This window comes from Gorilla gorilla, chromosome 7 (genome assembly GCF_029281585.2).
Source record: "Gorilla gorilla gorilla isolate KB3781 chromosome 7, NHGRI_mGorGor1-v2.1_pri, whole genome shotgun sequence".
Classification (NCBI taxonomy): Eukaryota; Metazoa; Chordata; class Mammalia; order Primates; family Hominidae; genus Gorilla; species Gorilla gorilla.
The window spans coordinates 58,567,591-58,584,012 of NC_073231.2; the positions used below are offsets into that span (position 1 = coordinate 58,567,591).

The 16,422-nt window shown below is 40.7% G+C and overlaps 1 long non-coding RNA gene across 1 annotated transcript; it reads left to right on the top strand.

Annotated features, from left to right (window-relative positions):
- The first annotated feature begins 111 nt into the window (after positions 1-111).
- Positions 112-15,536, top strand: LOC109027891 (uncharacterized). Its single transcript, XR_002006978.3, has 3 exons — positions 112-315; positions 6,983-7,029; positions 15,429-15,536. It is a non-coding gene; the product is annotated as an uncharacterized lncRNA (long non-coding RNA).
- Positions 15,537-16,422: the final 886 nt, after the last annotated feature.

The following is a 16,422-nucleotide window of genomic DNA, read 5'->3' on the forward strand; positions in this document are numbered from 1 at the left end:
AAGATTCTAGACTGAGTCAGCTGGTACTATGGAGTCTTCTACGACATCACATAACAACCTATTACCTTTGTCATATTCTATTGGTTAGATACAAGTCACAGGTCCTACCCATATTGAAGAGGAGGGGACAATAAGAGTGTAATGCCAGAAACAGGGATCATGTAGTATCACCTTAGGTTCAATATATCACCATCACTCTCCTTACGTTCTCTTAGATTCCCAATTTTCTTATCAGTATTATCAGGATATGACAGAATGATGGTCAGACATCTTCCATGAGTTCAGGCAGCACCATTTCTAATGAGCACTATTATGGTAAGTTTTACTTGTCAGCTTGATTAGGCTAAAACCTCAGTTATTCAATCTGGATCCCCATCTGGATGTTCTGTAAAGGCAATTAATAGACATGATGAAAGTTCATAATAAGTTGCCTTTCTGTAAGTGAGCTTGACTTAGAAAACCTGGGTAGCCTAATTCATTGTGTTAAAAGGCCTTAAGAGCAGTGCTGAGGGTTTCAGACAGAGAAGAAATTCTGCCTGTGGACAACAGGCTCAACTCATGCCCAGCAGTTCCAGTCTGCCTTTCCTGGTAGCTTTCCCTACAGATTTTAGAGGACATTGGTAATATGGCTCGGCTGTGTCCCCACCCAAATCTCATCTTGAATTGTAGTTCCAATAATCCCCACATGTCATGGGAGGGACCAGGTGAAGGTAATTGAATTATGGGGGAGCTTTTCCCCATCCTGTTCTCATGATAGTGAGTTCTCACAAGAGCTGATGGTTTTATAAGGGGTCTCCCCCTTTGCTCGGCTCTCATTCTTCTCTCTCCTGCCACCTTGTGAAGAAGATGTGTTTGCTTCCCCTTCTGCCATGATTGTAAGTTTCCTGAGGCCTCCCCAGTCCTGGGGAACTGTGAGTCAATTAAATCACTTTCATTGATAAATTACCCAATCTTGGGTATGTCCTTATAGCAGAGTGAGAATGGACTAATACAATTGGCTTGCCCAGCCAGCCCCCACAATCATATAAGCCAATTACTGGTAATAAATATGTTAATATATATCTCCCACCATGTATATTTCTCTAGAGAACCCTAACTGATACAGATTTTGATACCGGAAGGGGTTCTAGAGCCACATGAGTGAGTTTTCTGCATTGGTTCTGGGGTTTCTGAAATTGGTTCCCTAATATGGTTAGATTTAAAGACACCTATGGATCTATTCCAGTGGTAAAAAGGGCATTGGTAGTTCATGTCACAGTGTAACAATAGAGATATACAAAATATAGCCACTGGATACTCTTAATCAAATACCTATGAAAGCTGAGATTTGGGTTACGGCGTATTTTCTACCTTAGAACATTTTAGTAAAACCAAAGAGTACAATGTGTTTGGCTGGTTATTCCTGATTGTACTAAAGAAAGTGGAGAAAGAATAGGATAAGCTCAGAGTTTCAAATTCTCAGTTTGATCTCTACATAAATAATCTGAAAGCTTCTTTGTCTGCCCTGAAAGAAACCTTTATCATCTGTAGCCCAGGGGCAAGAATTTCTGAAAACCAAATTCAGAGTCTAACCCTGTGAGTGGCTAAATTAAAATGCAAATTAGATTCTCAACATTGCAGGGTGTCTTTTGTTAAGCAGAGAGCTTTGACTGGGAAGGGAGGGGATCCTGAAAGTTTGAAGGGGGACATATGGGTAGATCACAATGAAGCTTAGTCTTCTTTGTCAAGAAGCAGCCTTTCTACACCCTGCCTGAGGAGATTAGCCTGAAGAAACTGTAATGGCTTTCCCTGAGGTAACTGCCTTGAAAGATACTGCTGATTCTCCTTACGGCCCAAGGCCAGTACTCCTCTTTGCTTCTAGACCTATAATTAGACTCAACCCCAGCATGCCCCCAAGGGTGAGGTAGAAAATGTAAGCTGTGAGAAGGTGTGCCATATGAGAAAAGAACTGCACGATGTTTCCAGTTTATACAGACAGAAACCCGGGGAATTCATGTGGGAATGCATTGTAAGAATTTAAGATTGTAGTGGAAGAAATATAAAGTTGAATCTAGCCAAATTTCTTGATATGAACCACTAATCAAATATTTGGGTTAGCTTGAGTGGTTAGAAAAGGCTTGGTTTGGTTGGTGGGTTCACAGAAACATGAACCTGAAGGTGGCCTGTGCCAAATAATGCTGAATGTTAGAACTGCCTTGTAACACTGTATAATAAGGTATCCAAAGGCTTAAGAAAAGTGGAATGTTTGAAAGATCATGTAAGAAAGATCTCCTCAACTGACCTGATAGGGTCCATAAGACACAGTTTTCACCACAACTTTGAGAAATAGATTTTTGAAGGATGTCCCAGCCTCCTTGAAGAGCTCTCTCATCTCTCTTCAGGTCAGAAAGTACAGTGGGAACTGACATCATCAAAATGGGATCTCAGGCTGGCGCAGTGGTTCACACATGTAATATCAGCACTTTGGGAGGCCAGGTGGGTGTATCACTTGAGGTCAGGAGTTTGAGACCAGCCTGGCCAACATGGTGAAACCCCGTCTCTACTAAAAATCCAAAAATTAGCTGGGTGTGGTGGCAGGTGCCTATAATCCCCGCTCCTCGGGAGTCTGATGAAGGAGAATCGCTTGAACTCGGGAGGCAGAGGTTGCAGTGAGCCGAGATCGCACCACTTCACTCCAGCCTGGGCAACAGAGCAAGACTCCATCCCCCTGCCGCAAAAAAAAAAAAAAAAAAAAAAGGGGTCTCTAAGTGCAATGGGTATAACAGTATCTCAGGGTGGCAGGGGCCAAGTGGTGGCTCTTCATTGCCTCAGACAAGGTGGGTGTGGCTACTGTAAAGGACAGCAGAGCCAAGGTAGTAGTAAAAAAATCTGATTCACCAAAACCCATGGGGTTTTCCAGTTTATCCTGATGTCCCTAGAAAAGGAATAGGGCTAGGCACAGTGGCTCACACTGTAATCCAAGCACTTTGGGAGGCCGAGGTGAGCAGATCACATGAGGTCATGAGTTCGAGACCAGTCTGGCCAACATGGCGAAACCCCATCTCTACTAAAAATACAAAAATTAACCAGGCATAATGGTGGGCACCTGTAATCCCAGCTACTTTGGAGGCTGAGGCAGGAGAATAGCTTGAATCCAGAAGGTGACAGTTGCAGTGAGCCAAGATAGCACTACTGCACTACAGCCTGCACTACAGAGTGAGACTTCATCTCACAAAAAAAAAAAGAAAAGAAAAGGAATAGATGGGCAGTCTACTAAATTAGTACTTGATCTATATTAGCAGAAGAGAGCTGTATCTAGTGAACAGAAGTCTAGCAGGAATCACCAAAACAGACAGACTGAGCTCCTTAACCCGTTTCCCAACTTGAGCTAGTTTATAGACCCAGAACTCCTTGAATGAAAGGGAGGCTGGGTCCTTTTGAGGAGAATGCCTGGTACGCGGTTAAAACTTTATATTGTTAATCTTTCTCTCTCAGCCTTCCACAAAGGAACTCATGGCCTGTTATCAAGGCAACTGTGCAATGAGGAAAAGAAAATGATGAAACTTTTGGAGAGTTACGGACTGAACACCAGCTGTGAATTGATACTAATTTCTGGAGACAAAACATGAGTTTGTCCACCAGTCAGTGTCAGAGCTTATGGAGGTTAGAAGATCAATGGAGTTTTAGCTTAGATCCACCTTATAGTGAGTGACCCAGTGGGTCGCCAAACCCATCCTGCAGTTACTTCTCCAGTTCCAGAATAAATAATTGGATAGAAATAGTCAGCAACTGGCAGAATTCCCATATTGGTTTACTGACCTCTAAAGTGAGAGCTATTATAGTAAGAAAATACCAAAAGGAAGCCAATAGAACTGCCTCTACTTTGAAAAATCGCAAATTAAAACCAATACCTTATTTCTGGATGGATTGCAAACATTAATGCCAACATCAGGATGCAGAGGTAACAATTCCCACCGCACCCTCACTCAACTTGCCTATTTGCCTGTGTGGAAAAGAGATTGATCTTGGAGAATAACGATAGATTATCCAGGAACAGAATCAAGTGAACTTAAATTGCAGTTGCTGTTTCAGATGTGATTTAATTGCTTGAGCAAATTAACACATCCCTTGGTACCTGGTGTGCAGCCATCGATTTGTCAAATGCTTTTATCTTGATATCTGATAACATAGACAAGCAGAAGCAGTTTGTCTAGCTGGCAAGGCCACCGATAAACCTGCACTTGAACTCGCTTGAACTCGGGAGGCACTATCCTGCCTCTAGGGTGTATCAACTCTCTAAACTTATATTTAGTCCATATAAATTAATTCAGCTAAAATTTAGTCCACAGGGACTTTGATTGCCTTTCCCTTCTACAAGATATCACATGGGTCTATTACAGACAAGTATTATGGCGATTGGACCTGCGAAGCAGGAAATAGCAACTGCTGTAGACATAGTTGTAAGACAATTGCATGCCCAAGGATGAAAAATGAATCTAGAAAAATGCCACGGCCTTCTACCTCAGTGAAATTTCTAGGGGTCCAGTGGTGTACAGCAGGGCAAGATATCCCTTCTAAGATGAAGGATAAGTTGTTTCATCTGGCTTCTCCTACAACTGCAAAAGAAGCACAACGCTTATAAGGCCTCTTTAAATTTTGGAGACAACATATTCTTTATTTGGGTATGGTACTCCAGCATTTACTGGGTGACTTGAAAAACTGCTAGTTTTAACTGAGGTGTAGAAAAAGAAAAGGCTCTGAAACAGGTCCAGTTTGCTGTGCAAACTGCTCTGCCACTTGGATCATATGATTCAGAAGATGCAATGGTGTTTGATGTGTCAGCAGCAGAAAGAGATATTGTTTGAAGACTTTTGCACACTTATGGGGAAATACAGTGGATGCCTTATATTTTGGAGCAAAGCCCTGAAATCCTCTGTGCATTACCGCTCCCCTTTTGAGAAACAGTTTTTGGCTTGCTACCAAGCCTTAAACTGAACACTTAGCTATGGGCAACCAAGTAACCATATGACCAGAGCTTTCTATCACATATTGGATGTTGTCTGTTCTACAAGCCATAAAGTTGGGAATGCACAAAAATATTGCATTATTTTATGTGGAAGTCCTATATATAAAATTAAGCTTAAGTAGGCCCTGGAGGCACAAGTTTAATCAGGAAGTGAGCCAAATATTCATGACCCCAATTCTTTCTGAACTACTTACTCTGTCTCCTAGTCTGCAGATATGGCCTTATAACCAGTTCCCTACAACTAGTTGACTGAGGAAGACAAAACTTGAGCTTGGTTTAGAGATGGTTCTGCATAATATGCAGACACTACCCAAAAGTGGATGGCTGAAGCACTATAGCCCATTGTGGACATTCCTGAAGACAGTGGAGAAGGAAAACCATCCCAGTGGGTGGAAATTTGAGTAGTGTACCCAGTTGTTTATTTTCTCAGAAGGAGAAATGGCCAGAGGTTTAAGACTATATTAATTCATAGGCTATAGCCAATGGGTTGGCTGAAAGATCGGGGGCTTGGGAAAAACATTGTTGGAAAATTGCTGAGGTATGTGGATGGAGACCCTCTAAGTGGGCACCAAATCTGAAGATATCTATGTCTTATGTAAAGGCTCACCACGGGTTGCTTCACTAGAGGAGGGTTTTATTAATCAAGTGAATAGAATGATCCATCCCGTCAATACCAGTCAGCTTCATTTCCCAGCCATTCTTGTCATTACCCAATGGTGACAGTTACGCATGGGCTTACCCATGCATGGGCTCAGCACTATGTCTACTCACTAAGGCCAACCTTGCTATGGCCACTGTTGAGTGCCCAGTCTACCAGCAGAAGAGACCAACACTGAGTGCTTTATATGGACTCATTCGTTAAGGTAATCATCCAGGTAACCTAGTGGCAACTTAATTACATTGGACCACTTCCACTGTGATACAGGTGGTGGTTTTTTCTTAAAGAAATAGACACTTAGTCTGGATATAGATTTGCCTTTCCTGAACGCAATGTTTCTGCCAAAACTATGAGCTTACAGAATGATCATATTCCCTGCCATTCTGAAGCAGCTAGCTTGATAGAATGATGAAATAACATGGTGAAGACTCAGTTACAATAATAGTTGGGTGGAAATAAATTGAAAAACTGGGGCAGGGACTAGAGCATCCTCCAGGATGCTGTATGTACTCTAAATTAATGTTCAATATATGCTGCTATTACTACCATAGTCATAATTCAAATAACCAAAATTGAAGGCAGGAAAACGGGAGTGGTTCCACTTACTATTAGCCCTAGTGTTTTACCAGCAATTTTTAAAAACATCTCTAAGACCTTCAGTTTTGCTAGTCTAGAGATTCTAGTTTTTAAGGAATAAATGGTTCTACCAGAAGACAAAACATGATCCCACTGAACTAGAAGTTGAGACTGCCACACAAACAGTTTGGATTACTCATGCCTCTGAAAGAACAATAAAAGAATGAGGTTACTATATTTATTACAGTTTGGCCATGATAACCAAGTAAAAAATGGGCTTCCAGTACACAATGGAGGTAATGAAGAATATCTCTAGAACACAAAAGAGTCCTTAGGGAAACTCATAGTACTAGCATGTCTTGTAGTTAATGTCTATGGAAAAGTAACAGAAGTCAATTTAGGTAAGATTTCTAATGACCCAAACCCTTTAGGAATGAAGGCAGAATCACCCCCTCCAGCACAAAACCATGACCAGCTAAGATGCTTGTTGAGGGCAAAGGGAATATTGAATGGGTGTGGGAAAATATAGTATTATAGTGTAGTTATCAATATCAGCTAGGACCATATGATCAGTTGCAGAAACAAAGACTATAATAGTTATGAGTATTTTCCTTATTTTTTGTGAATGTTTGTTTTGAACTAAATATTTGTTTAGTTGTTGTGAACTAAATATATTTGCTTTCCTCTTATTCACTTGTTATCTAATGTAAGACATAAGAATGATAACTAACTTTATATTACAGAAGAGTGAACATCACCCGAGGACTTTGCATTGTCTTCTGGGGAAAGGGTGAGCATGTTTTTGGCTGCATATGGGATAGTTTTGCCACAGACAGCAGAAGTATGTTCGTGTTATTGTCTGTATTTGGAGATTGTGTATAAACTAACGACATGTGTTTAAATGCCAAATTGACCCATAGTGAACTGTGATGGACAGTTTTTGTGTTAATCCCTAGTTATTCAATCAAACTTAATCTAGAGTGTTGCTGTCATTGAAGAATTTTGTAGATGTAGTAAAAGTCCGTAGTCAGTTGACTTTACGCAAGCAAACTTGACTTAGAAAACCTGGATAGATTGCTTCTCAGCCTTTTGGCTAAGATCAAGTGTAGAAAACCTGGGTGGGACTGATTAAATGTGTTTGAAAGGCCTTCAGGGCAGAGTTGAGGCTTTCCAGAAGGAGAAGAAATTCTGCCAGTGGGCAGCCATTCAATTCATGCCCAAGAGGTCCAGCCTGCCCTTCATGAGGGCTTGCCCTGCAGACTTCAGACTTGTCCAACCAACCCCACAATTGTGTAAGCCAGTCATTTGCAATAAATCTGTTTATATATCTCCCACTGGTTCTTTTTCTCTGGTTGAACACTAATTGATACAGGCACCATTCACACTGTGAATGGAAATATTGTGAGCTGGAAAGTGTACAAGATCTGGCCGTACTTTACTAGCTGGTTGATTTAATTTTGTTCAGTATTAAAATGAACCAAGTCTAAATATTTCAAATCCTCACATAAGGGCACACCACTTAGGGACAACAACGAATATCTAAACATTTCCAAAGTTTTGTTTCCTAAATAATTATTTTAACACGATGAATGTTTATTTGTGCAAGCATTATGCCCTCTAGTACCTCTTATTTTTGGTGATTTTTATTAAAACAGTACAGTGAAAGATGATACTTATCTGTATTATTTTCAGTTAAATAATTCTTTGAATTATATTATATTAAGAAAAATAGATATAGTAGAGAAAATAGAATTGGGAAAAATAGAATTAGTAGGTGAAATTTTTTTTTAAGATTCTATGTATTTTACAAAATAACTGACTGGAAAATTTTCTACCAATTTCCCTTCCCTCCAGCATTTTGCAAGACAGTCTGTCTCATTCTATTTTCTATTTATTTTCTTCAGAGTAATTTCTCTTACATCTGTTTAACTTCTTGATATCCAAGCCTATACCTTCCATGCTAATTTTCTGTCTTAAGTAAGACAACCTTCCATTGGGATTCAGTTCGTCAAGCGATTCCAATTACTGAGCCATGATTTTAACAACAGGTTCATAAATATCCGAAGATAGTGTTGGTAAAGGTAAACCGGACAATTTTGAGTCTTGTAAATATGCTAAGAAGTACCAAGCCCTGTTAAGACATTTCCATTATAAAGGCTTCTCACTTCCCAATAAAATTACTCCCTGCCTTAGCCCAAAGACCCTCTCAAATAGCTGTGTTTGGTTCCTAAACTTAGAATGGTGGAGCTGAAGAAGGTTTTTCCTTCTCTATACTTTTTTACTGATCTTCTTGGATGTATTAATATAAATCTTTTCATAGCATCCTTTCTCTGAGGACTTTAATACTGACTTCTTATTTTGCAAGGCCATTACAAACTTGCTTTCTTCATACGCCTGTTGGTTAGAGTTTCTGTGAGGATAAGTAGAGTGCACCTGGTGATGCTTTATTACTCCAATTCCCTTTAGATTTCATTTGGCATTGTTTTCTTTCAACATCACCCACACACAGGGTGAGTGAGCCAAGAATAATGTACACTTCCCTTTTATGTCCTAAAACCACACTTCCATATCTTCTTTAGCATTTCTTATTGAATAGTGGTATTTGACCACAGCTATTAAGCCTTACTTCTTTTTATTTTCAGTGGGGTATTAACTAATGATTAACCTTTCCTATTTATTATTCAAAATGTTCACAGTAAGCACAACCTGCTTAGTTCCACAGCCCAATAAATCAGTACCTGAACCACTTTTTATCTTTGTCTTATCATTCTGTTTTACCCTTTTCAATATTTAAATGCTTATTATAACTTGGGAATGCTGTTACAACATATAAGAAAGGTGCCCAAAAATACAGTGTTGTCATAGAGAAGAGGAACCCAGGCTTCCACAGATCTTCCATTTTTGGAGTTGGAGATGATCTGAAGAGAGCTAATTTGGCCTTAAAAGCTGGCCTTGGTGCAGACAAGTTCAAGTCCCTAGGTGTCCGAAGGGCCCCAGGATTCCCAGTTCCATTTCTAGAGTTTGTCAGCTTTAGGACTTCCAACCAAGTAGCTACCAGTAGACAGGGACCCAGGTGAACAGGTGTTACTGCTCTAAGATTCTAGGTATCCAAGTCTGGTTGGAGCATAGAAACAGGATGAAGTGAGGGCCACTGAAGGGCTGAACAAGGAACTAAGGCTGTAAATGAGTGCATGAGAGCTCAGGATGAGCCTCTAAACAAGACCAGCCAGGGGCCTGTGCAGATGCCACTTCTCTAAATGAGGATCATTGGGAGGATGGGGTAGGGGCTGAGATTGGGCCTACATAAGTGAACGCTGGTGTACCCACTTATGTGACTGTTGCAGAGAGAACAAGCCCATGTTCTGGAAAATACTGCTCCTCAGTCAGGCTTTAGATCTCAACTTAATTTGGAGGTAAGGATTTTGAAGGAGGAAGGAGAGAGGTATAAGGACAGGAAAATGGGATAAAAGAGATGGGTCTCAAGATTAGCTAAGAAATGGAGCCAGGCCTGAGATCACAACTGAAGACAAGTCAGAGAAACTGAGGAAGCAGAGGGAGGGGCAACAAAGCAGAAGTGACAATGCTTATCTTTACATCTCACCTTCATCTTCGATTCCAGCTTCCCAAAAGGATCACTAGGGGATTTAACATGTGATGTAAATTTAACCTCTTTGCTTACTTTTCTATCCCTGCCTTTTTGAATTCTTTGAAAGCATTCTTCTCTTTATAGTCACGCTCCTGAACCCTGGAGAGTCTGGTCATTTGGCATCTCACACCCCACTGAGCACTGGCTTTCTGAAAGATACCACATCAGGGCCTATGAGCAGGGCAGGGGAGGACAAAATATATAATATTGTTGTTCAAAGAGCTAAAATCAATTTACACCAATAAAATGTGTGCACGAATAACAGTACTGATCAGCTTGTAAAATTTGCCATGTCCAAATTTAACTGATGAATTTGGTTACATGTGTGCCACTAAGAGTCACACCACTATCTCAGGAAGAGTGGTCCCAGAGAATAGCAATCCTTCCCATCCAGACTGGACATGGAAAGGACATTGGTAATGCATGGCAATCTTAGTACTCTGGGCTGCAGAAACAACTATATCCATTGTCAGGGTCATAGCTGGTACAAAAGAAGGAAAATCTCTTCATTAATCAAAATTACGATAGCTTTATTAGTTTTCTAGGGCTGCCACAACAAATTATCACAAACTAAGTGGCTTAAAACAACAGAAATTGACTCTCTCATAGTTCTGCAGGCCAAAACTCAAAAATCAGATGTCAGCAGGTTTGGTTCATTCTGGAAGCTCTAAGGGAGGATCTCCTCCATACTCTCCTAGCTTCTTCTGGTGGTTGTTGGCGAGCCTTTGAATAGCGTGACTTATAGATTCCTCACTCCAATCTCTGCCCCTGACTTCACATGGCCTCTCCTGTGTGTCTTTCTTTCAGCTCCTCTTCTTATAATGATACCTGCCATTGGATTTACGGTCCACCCTGAATCCAAGATAATCTCATCTTGAGATTCTTAACATAATTACATCTTCAAAGATCCTATTTCCAAATAAGATCACATTCATAGATACAGCAGGTTAGGGCTTAGATATATCTTTCTGAGGACAACTACTCAACCCACTACAATAGCCAAGCCTGCTTACCTCCACCATATTTTTACCTCATAATAGAGAGGAAAGAAACCTAAAGCTTTAGAACAGAGGGGATTTATTTTCTAAAATCTAAGCATCTAGAGGGAAATTATTGTTGAACCCAAGAATATCGGGACCTTTGCAACTAAATGTTGGCCACTGACCACTACACTCTGGGAGCCTGCCAGATCTTAGCAGCATCTGTTTCCTGTTTTAGAAAGCCCTGGAACATGTGACATGTGATTGCTGTTTAAGAGATGCTATTGAAGTGGGACTGGCTAGCATGAAAGATGAGGTTGTAATTGAAGGTGCCTACCTGACTGGGGAGTGTTTATTATGTTCAGCCCCCGCACTTGACGGGCCAGTGAAATAAGCATCAAAGATAACTTCGGGGTCTCTAAGAACTTACAAAGGGAGTAGTTGGGGGAGGGAGGATTAAGCTAAGGGGCAGAATGAAAAATGTGATCAGTGGAGAAGGGAATTTGGGAGAGTAGACAGGAGGAAAGAGATTTTCAATGAAGGATGCCCTCAGAATGAAATGAGTAGAAGATATAATATGTTAGACATTCATACACTGGGACACTCAGACCTATGCACTGAGTGCTATTAAGTGTACTTTGCAAAGACATCAAGAAGAAAAAGAAAGAAAGAAAGAAAGAAAGAAAGAAAGAAAGAAAGAAAGAAAGAAAGAAAGAAAGAAAAGAGAAAGGAGGGAGGGAGGGAGGGAGGGAGGAAGGAAGGAAGGAAAGAAAGGAGGGAGGGAGGGAAGGAAGGAAGGAAGCAGGAAAGGAGGGAAAGAGGGAAGGAGGGAAGGAGGGAAGAAGGAAAGAAGGGAGGAAGGAAGGGTTAGTTCATTCTTCTTTTTTTTGAGACGGAGTTTCACTCTTGTCGCCCAGGCTGGAGTGCAGTGGCACATCTCGGCTCACTGCAACCTCCTCCTCCCAGATTCAAGCAATTCTCCTGCCTCAGCCTCTGGAGTAGCTGGGATTACAGGAGCCCACTGCCACGCTCAGCTGATTTTTTGTGTGTTTAGTAGAGACTGGGTTTCGCCATGTTGGGCAGGCTGGTCTCAAACTCCTGACCTCAGGTGATCCACCTGCCTCGGCCTCCCAAAGTGCTGGAATTACAGGCTTGAGCCACTGTGCCCGGCCAGTTCATTCTTCTCTGAGGGAAGCTGAGGTTTAAGACCAGAAATGAGATCACAATTTATGATACTTGCTATTCCCCCTTGTCATATATTTACTTATATTAAAGACAGCACTGGCTGGGCACAATGGCTCACGCCTGTAATCCCAGAACTTTGAGGTTGCAGTGAGCCGAGATCATGCCACTGCACCCCAGCCTGGGGGACAGAGTGATACTCTGTCTCAAAAATTTAAAAAATAAAATAAAATAAAGAAAGCACTGAGGTGAACGTTACCACCTGATGTGTTTTAGGTTGCTAAAGATTAACTATGGAAGGTGCAATGAAGAAAAATTCTAAGTAGCGCTTTGTTCTGATTTCTGCCTCCCTGTAAGCTGGAGTTCGTCTTTACTGCAGCTCAGTGGCCATAGGCCCCCAGGGATTTAGAGAGAAGAGCATGACCCTCAAGACTCAGAGGTCATGGTAAAGGAACTGCTGAGGGACAAGAGTAAAAGAAAAGCTCCTTACTTGTTATCATATTGAGGAGGGATGATAAGTATGGTTGGAGAATGTGCTAAAAAATGTGTTCTTGGCAGGCATGTACACACACACACATGCACACACACACACACACACATTTTTTTTCCTTCAGTTTAGAATTATGACCTTGCCATTAGGATAAAAAAAAAAAAAAGACAGAGGTGTGTCCAAAAGCAAAGCAAAAATATGGAGAGTTTTTTTCTTCCCTATCAACAGCATCAGAAAGAGGGTGGAAGGCTGGGTGCAGTGGCTCACACCTGTAATTTCAAAACGTGGGAGGCCAAGGTGGGAGGATTGCTTCAGCCCAGGAGTTCAAAACCAGCCTGGGTAATATAGTGAGACTTTATCTCTACAACAAAATAAACAAAATTAGCCAGGCACGGTGGCCTGCTAATTCGGGAGGCTGAAGTGGGAGGATTGCTTGGGCTAGGGAGGTAGAGGTTGGAGTGAGCCAAAATCACACTGCTGCACTCCAGCCTGGGTGACAAAGTGAAACCCTGTCTCAAAAAAAAAAAAAAGGGAAAGAAAGAAAAAAAGAAAGAGGAACAAATGTGTGCCCTGTTCATAGCCCCAGGATCTTCTCCACCCCAGGACTTTTATCCCCACCTCTAAACTCTGAGAAGAGTCTTCATTTTCCTAGGCAAAGAAGCATTCTATTTGTCTAGGTCTGGAAAGATCTTTAGACTAGAGGTTTAAAAAAAAAGATGATGAATACTTTAAAGGGCAGCGTAAACTATAAAAACTATTAAAGGTCAATTGATCCGAGCTGTCTGGCAGGGAGAGCTTACAGACTCTCCACAATGGGTGAGCTGGGCTGCAGTCCACAAAATGCCGGGTCAGAGCAAGCTGGAGATGACTGACAAGGAGAACTCTCCTGGGCTCAGAGTGTCTCAACGCCAGGAACCTCATTAGGACATCTTCCCTCCACACTGTGACTTGACACTTCTTTATCAAATGATTCTTCAGGTAAAGACCCTGGAATTTGAAAATGATTGACTACACTGGGCAATAGATATAATTCGAAATTCAAGAATATTTCCTTTATTAATCCTCTCTTTTAGAGGAGTGCAGTCTTCTAAAGTATCCATATGCTTGGAGTGTCATGTTAGACAAAACAGAAAACAACTTAGTGATTACTCTCTAGAAATGTATAAACTAATAAAATCGAATGAAGAAAAAATATACATACTTTGTAAAGGGAAAAAAGATGCTTCTAATTTTTTTATTCAGTCTGGAAGTTATTTTCATATAAGGTAAGAAGTACATTTTATCTGCAGAGAAACTCTTTTCATCTGAACTTGACCCATGTTAACCTCATCGGTTATAGGGGGTCACAGGAATATGAAACCTCCCCATATGTTCTTTGGAATAGTTTCAACTTTAGTTTCATTGTTTAAAAGTTGTTCTTCTTTGTGCTTTTACTTCCTTTTAATATTCTTCCTGCTGCTATTTCCAAGTAGTTAATTTAACTGGCAGTGGATTAACTCACCTTGGCTAGCAATGGAACAATGAAAAATTTAACACAGTGTTTATTTATTCCTGTATGTGTGTGCATGGTTGTACATATGGCACACTGGAATAAGTAAGGAAGCCAAACTTATTAAAGTGCAATTCATAAAATACATCCTTATAAGTGTGTCACAACCTGGATACTAAAATCCAGCAAGAATTTTGTTAATTCTACCTTGTTATAATTTAGTTTTATTTGATTTTCAAGAGTTTTCTGAGACTGTAGGAAGTCATCATTGCTATTCTTGTACTTATAATTTTTATTATTAAGTAATATGAAAAAAGAGGAATGGAAGAGAAAGGAACTGGGACAGTAAGCATAAGAAAAGGTGCATTGCCTATTTAGGCTAAAAGAATGCAGATTACTAATTATCATTCATTTGACTGTGAATGTTATATTTAAACTTTCCTCAAATGATTATTTGTATTGTGTGATATTATCAGGAAAATCTTTGGAACAAGTATTAAAAGTATGCTATTTAAAACCTTAATTTTTAAGCTTTTAGGAAAGATGTTTCATTGTGAACAAATAGTGAATGTAGGTTAAAGCAATAATAATGATCATTCAAAAGACTCCATCAAAAACAGATATCTAAGTATCCATGGTGCATAATACCAAGGCTTGTTTTTGAATTTTTCTTTTTTTTGACAGGGAGTTTCACTTTTGTCACCCAGGCTGGAGAGCAATGGCGTGACCTCGGCTCACTGCAACCTCTGCCTCCCAGGTTCAAGCTATTCTCCTGCCTCAGCCTCCGGAGTAGCTGAGATTACAGGCGCACGCCACCACGCCCAGCTAATTTTTGTGTGTAGAGATGGGGTTTCATCATGTTGGCCAGATTGGTCTCAAACTCCGGACCTCAGATGATGACGCCCTCTTCGGCCTCTCAAAGTGCTGGGATTACAGGCGTGAGCCACCGCGCCGGCCTTTTTTGAATCTTTACGCAGCGTAAGACAGCAGCAGCTTAAGTTTGAGCGCTAGTGGAAAACACATCTATTCTTTGCTGACCCCTAGTGTCCACAGCAAGTAAGCGTGGAATCTAAAAATCCCAAAGGAAAAACATGGCAGTTTGAGAAATGACATTTTGTTTCATTCAACGCAAGAAAGAAAGAAAAAATGCTTTCCAAAATAAAATAATTCACCTCCAGTAAATTATATAGTTAGCACAGAAACATACATAGAGAATGAAACAGATATTTTCAAATTCAGCTTCTGCTTTTGATAGAGGGTAAATCTGAGGAAGAATTTTCAGGGCTATGGAGAACAATCTGAATTGTTTTGTGGGAACCACTTCTTTCTCTCTGGCTACACTGGCCTCAAATCTGTTATACATGCATGTGAAGATAATCTTTGGGTTTTCAAATCCTTCCAGCACTACCCGACCACCACTCTGGGCAGCATCACCACCATCACCAGGACCAACAGCCTTGTCGACATGACCACCCGCTGGGAGCAAGAAACAGGTGGTCTCCCCTCCCTGAGGCTGTGAGGACAAATAAATGTTACCTAAGCAAAGTGAAAGAGACAGAGACAGGCACAGAATTTTTTCTTTCTTAGCCCAATCAAAATCACACATTTTTGCTTCCCTTATGGTGAACTGAAGCAATCACTCAGTAATTGTCTGCCCTAACTACAGTTTACAAGGCTGTCTTTTTTTTTTTTAAGACAGTGTCTCATTCTGTAGCCCAGGTTAGAGGAAGGTGAGGTTTAAGATAGCTTAAACCTCTACCCTGGGCAACAACTATGATCACAGTGGTGTTAACATAACTCACTGCAGCTTCGAATCCCTGGGCTTAAGCTATCCCCCTGCATCAGCCTTCCATGTAGCTGGGACTGCATGCACCTGTCACCACATCCGGCTTATTATTATTATTATTATTATTATTATTATTATTATTATTATTATTTTTTAGAGACACGGTCTCTCTATGTTGCCCAGGCTGATCTCAAACTCCTAGCTTCAAGCCATCCTCCTCCCTCTGCCTCCCAAATGCTAGGATTACAGATGCGAGCCACTGCACCTGGCCTAAGGCTTTCCTTTTAGAGAGGGATCTTTACTATTCAGCCAATTAAGTTTTCTTCACCATTTTCTCTGCTTATGGATAATCTCTTTTTGCAATTGGAAGCCCTCTGAGGGTTTACATGGAACATCACACCACGTGAAATTATCAACCACTAGGCTATATTTTTTCCATGGTTTCAAAAATAGAGAAAGAAAATGAAGCCTATTGTTCTTGCATGTTTGTTTGTTTAGGGTTTTTGTTTATTTTTTTCCCATAAGATAAGTAGCATCTATGACTTTCAGTCTCTTTGCTTCTTTGTACTTCATACCATCCTCCATTTAATTGCCACAATCTGAATTCCCA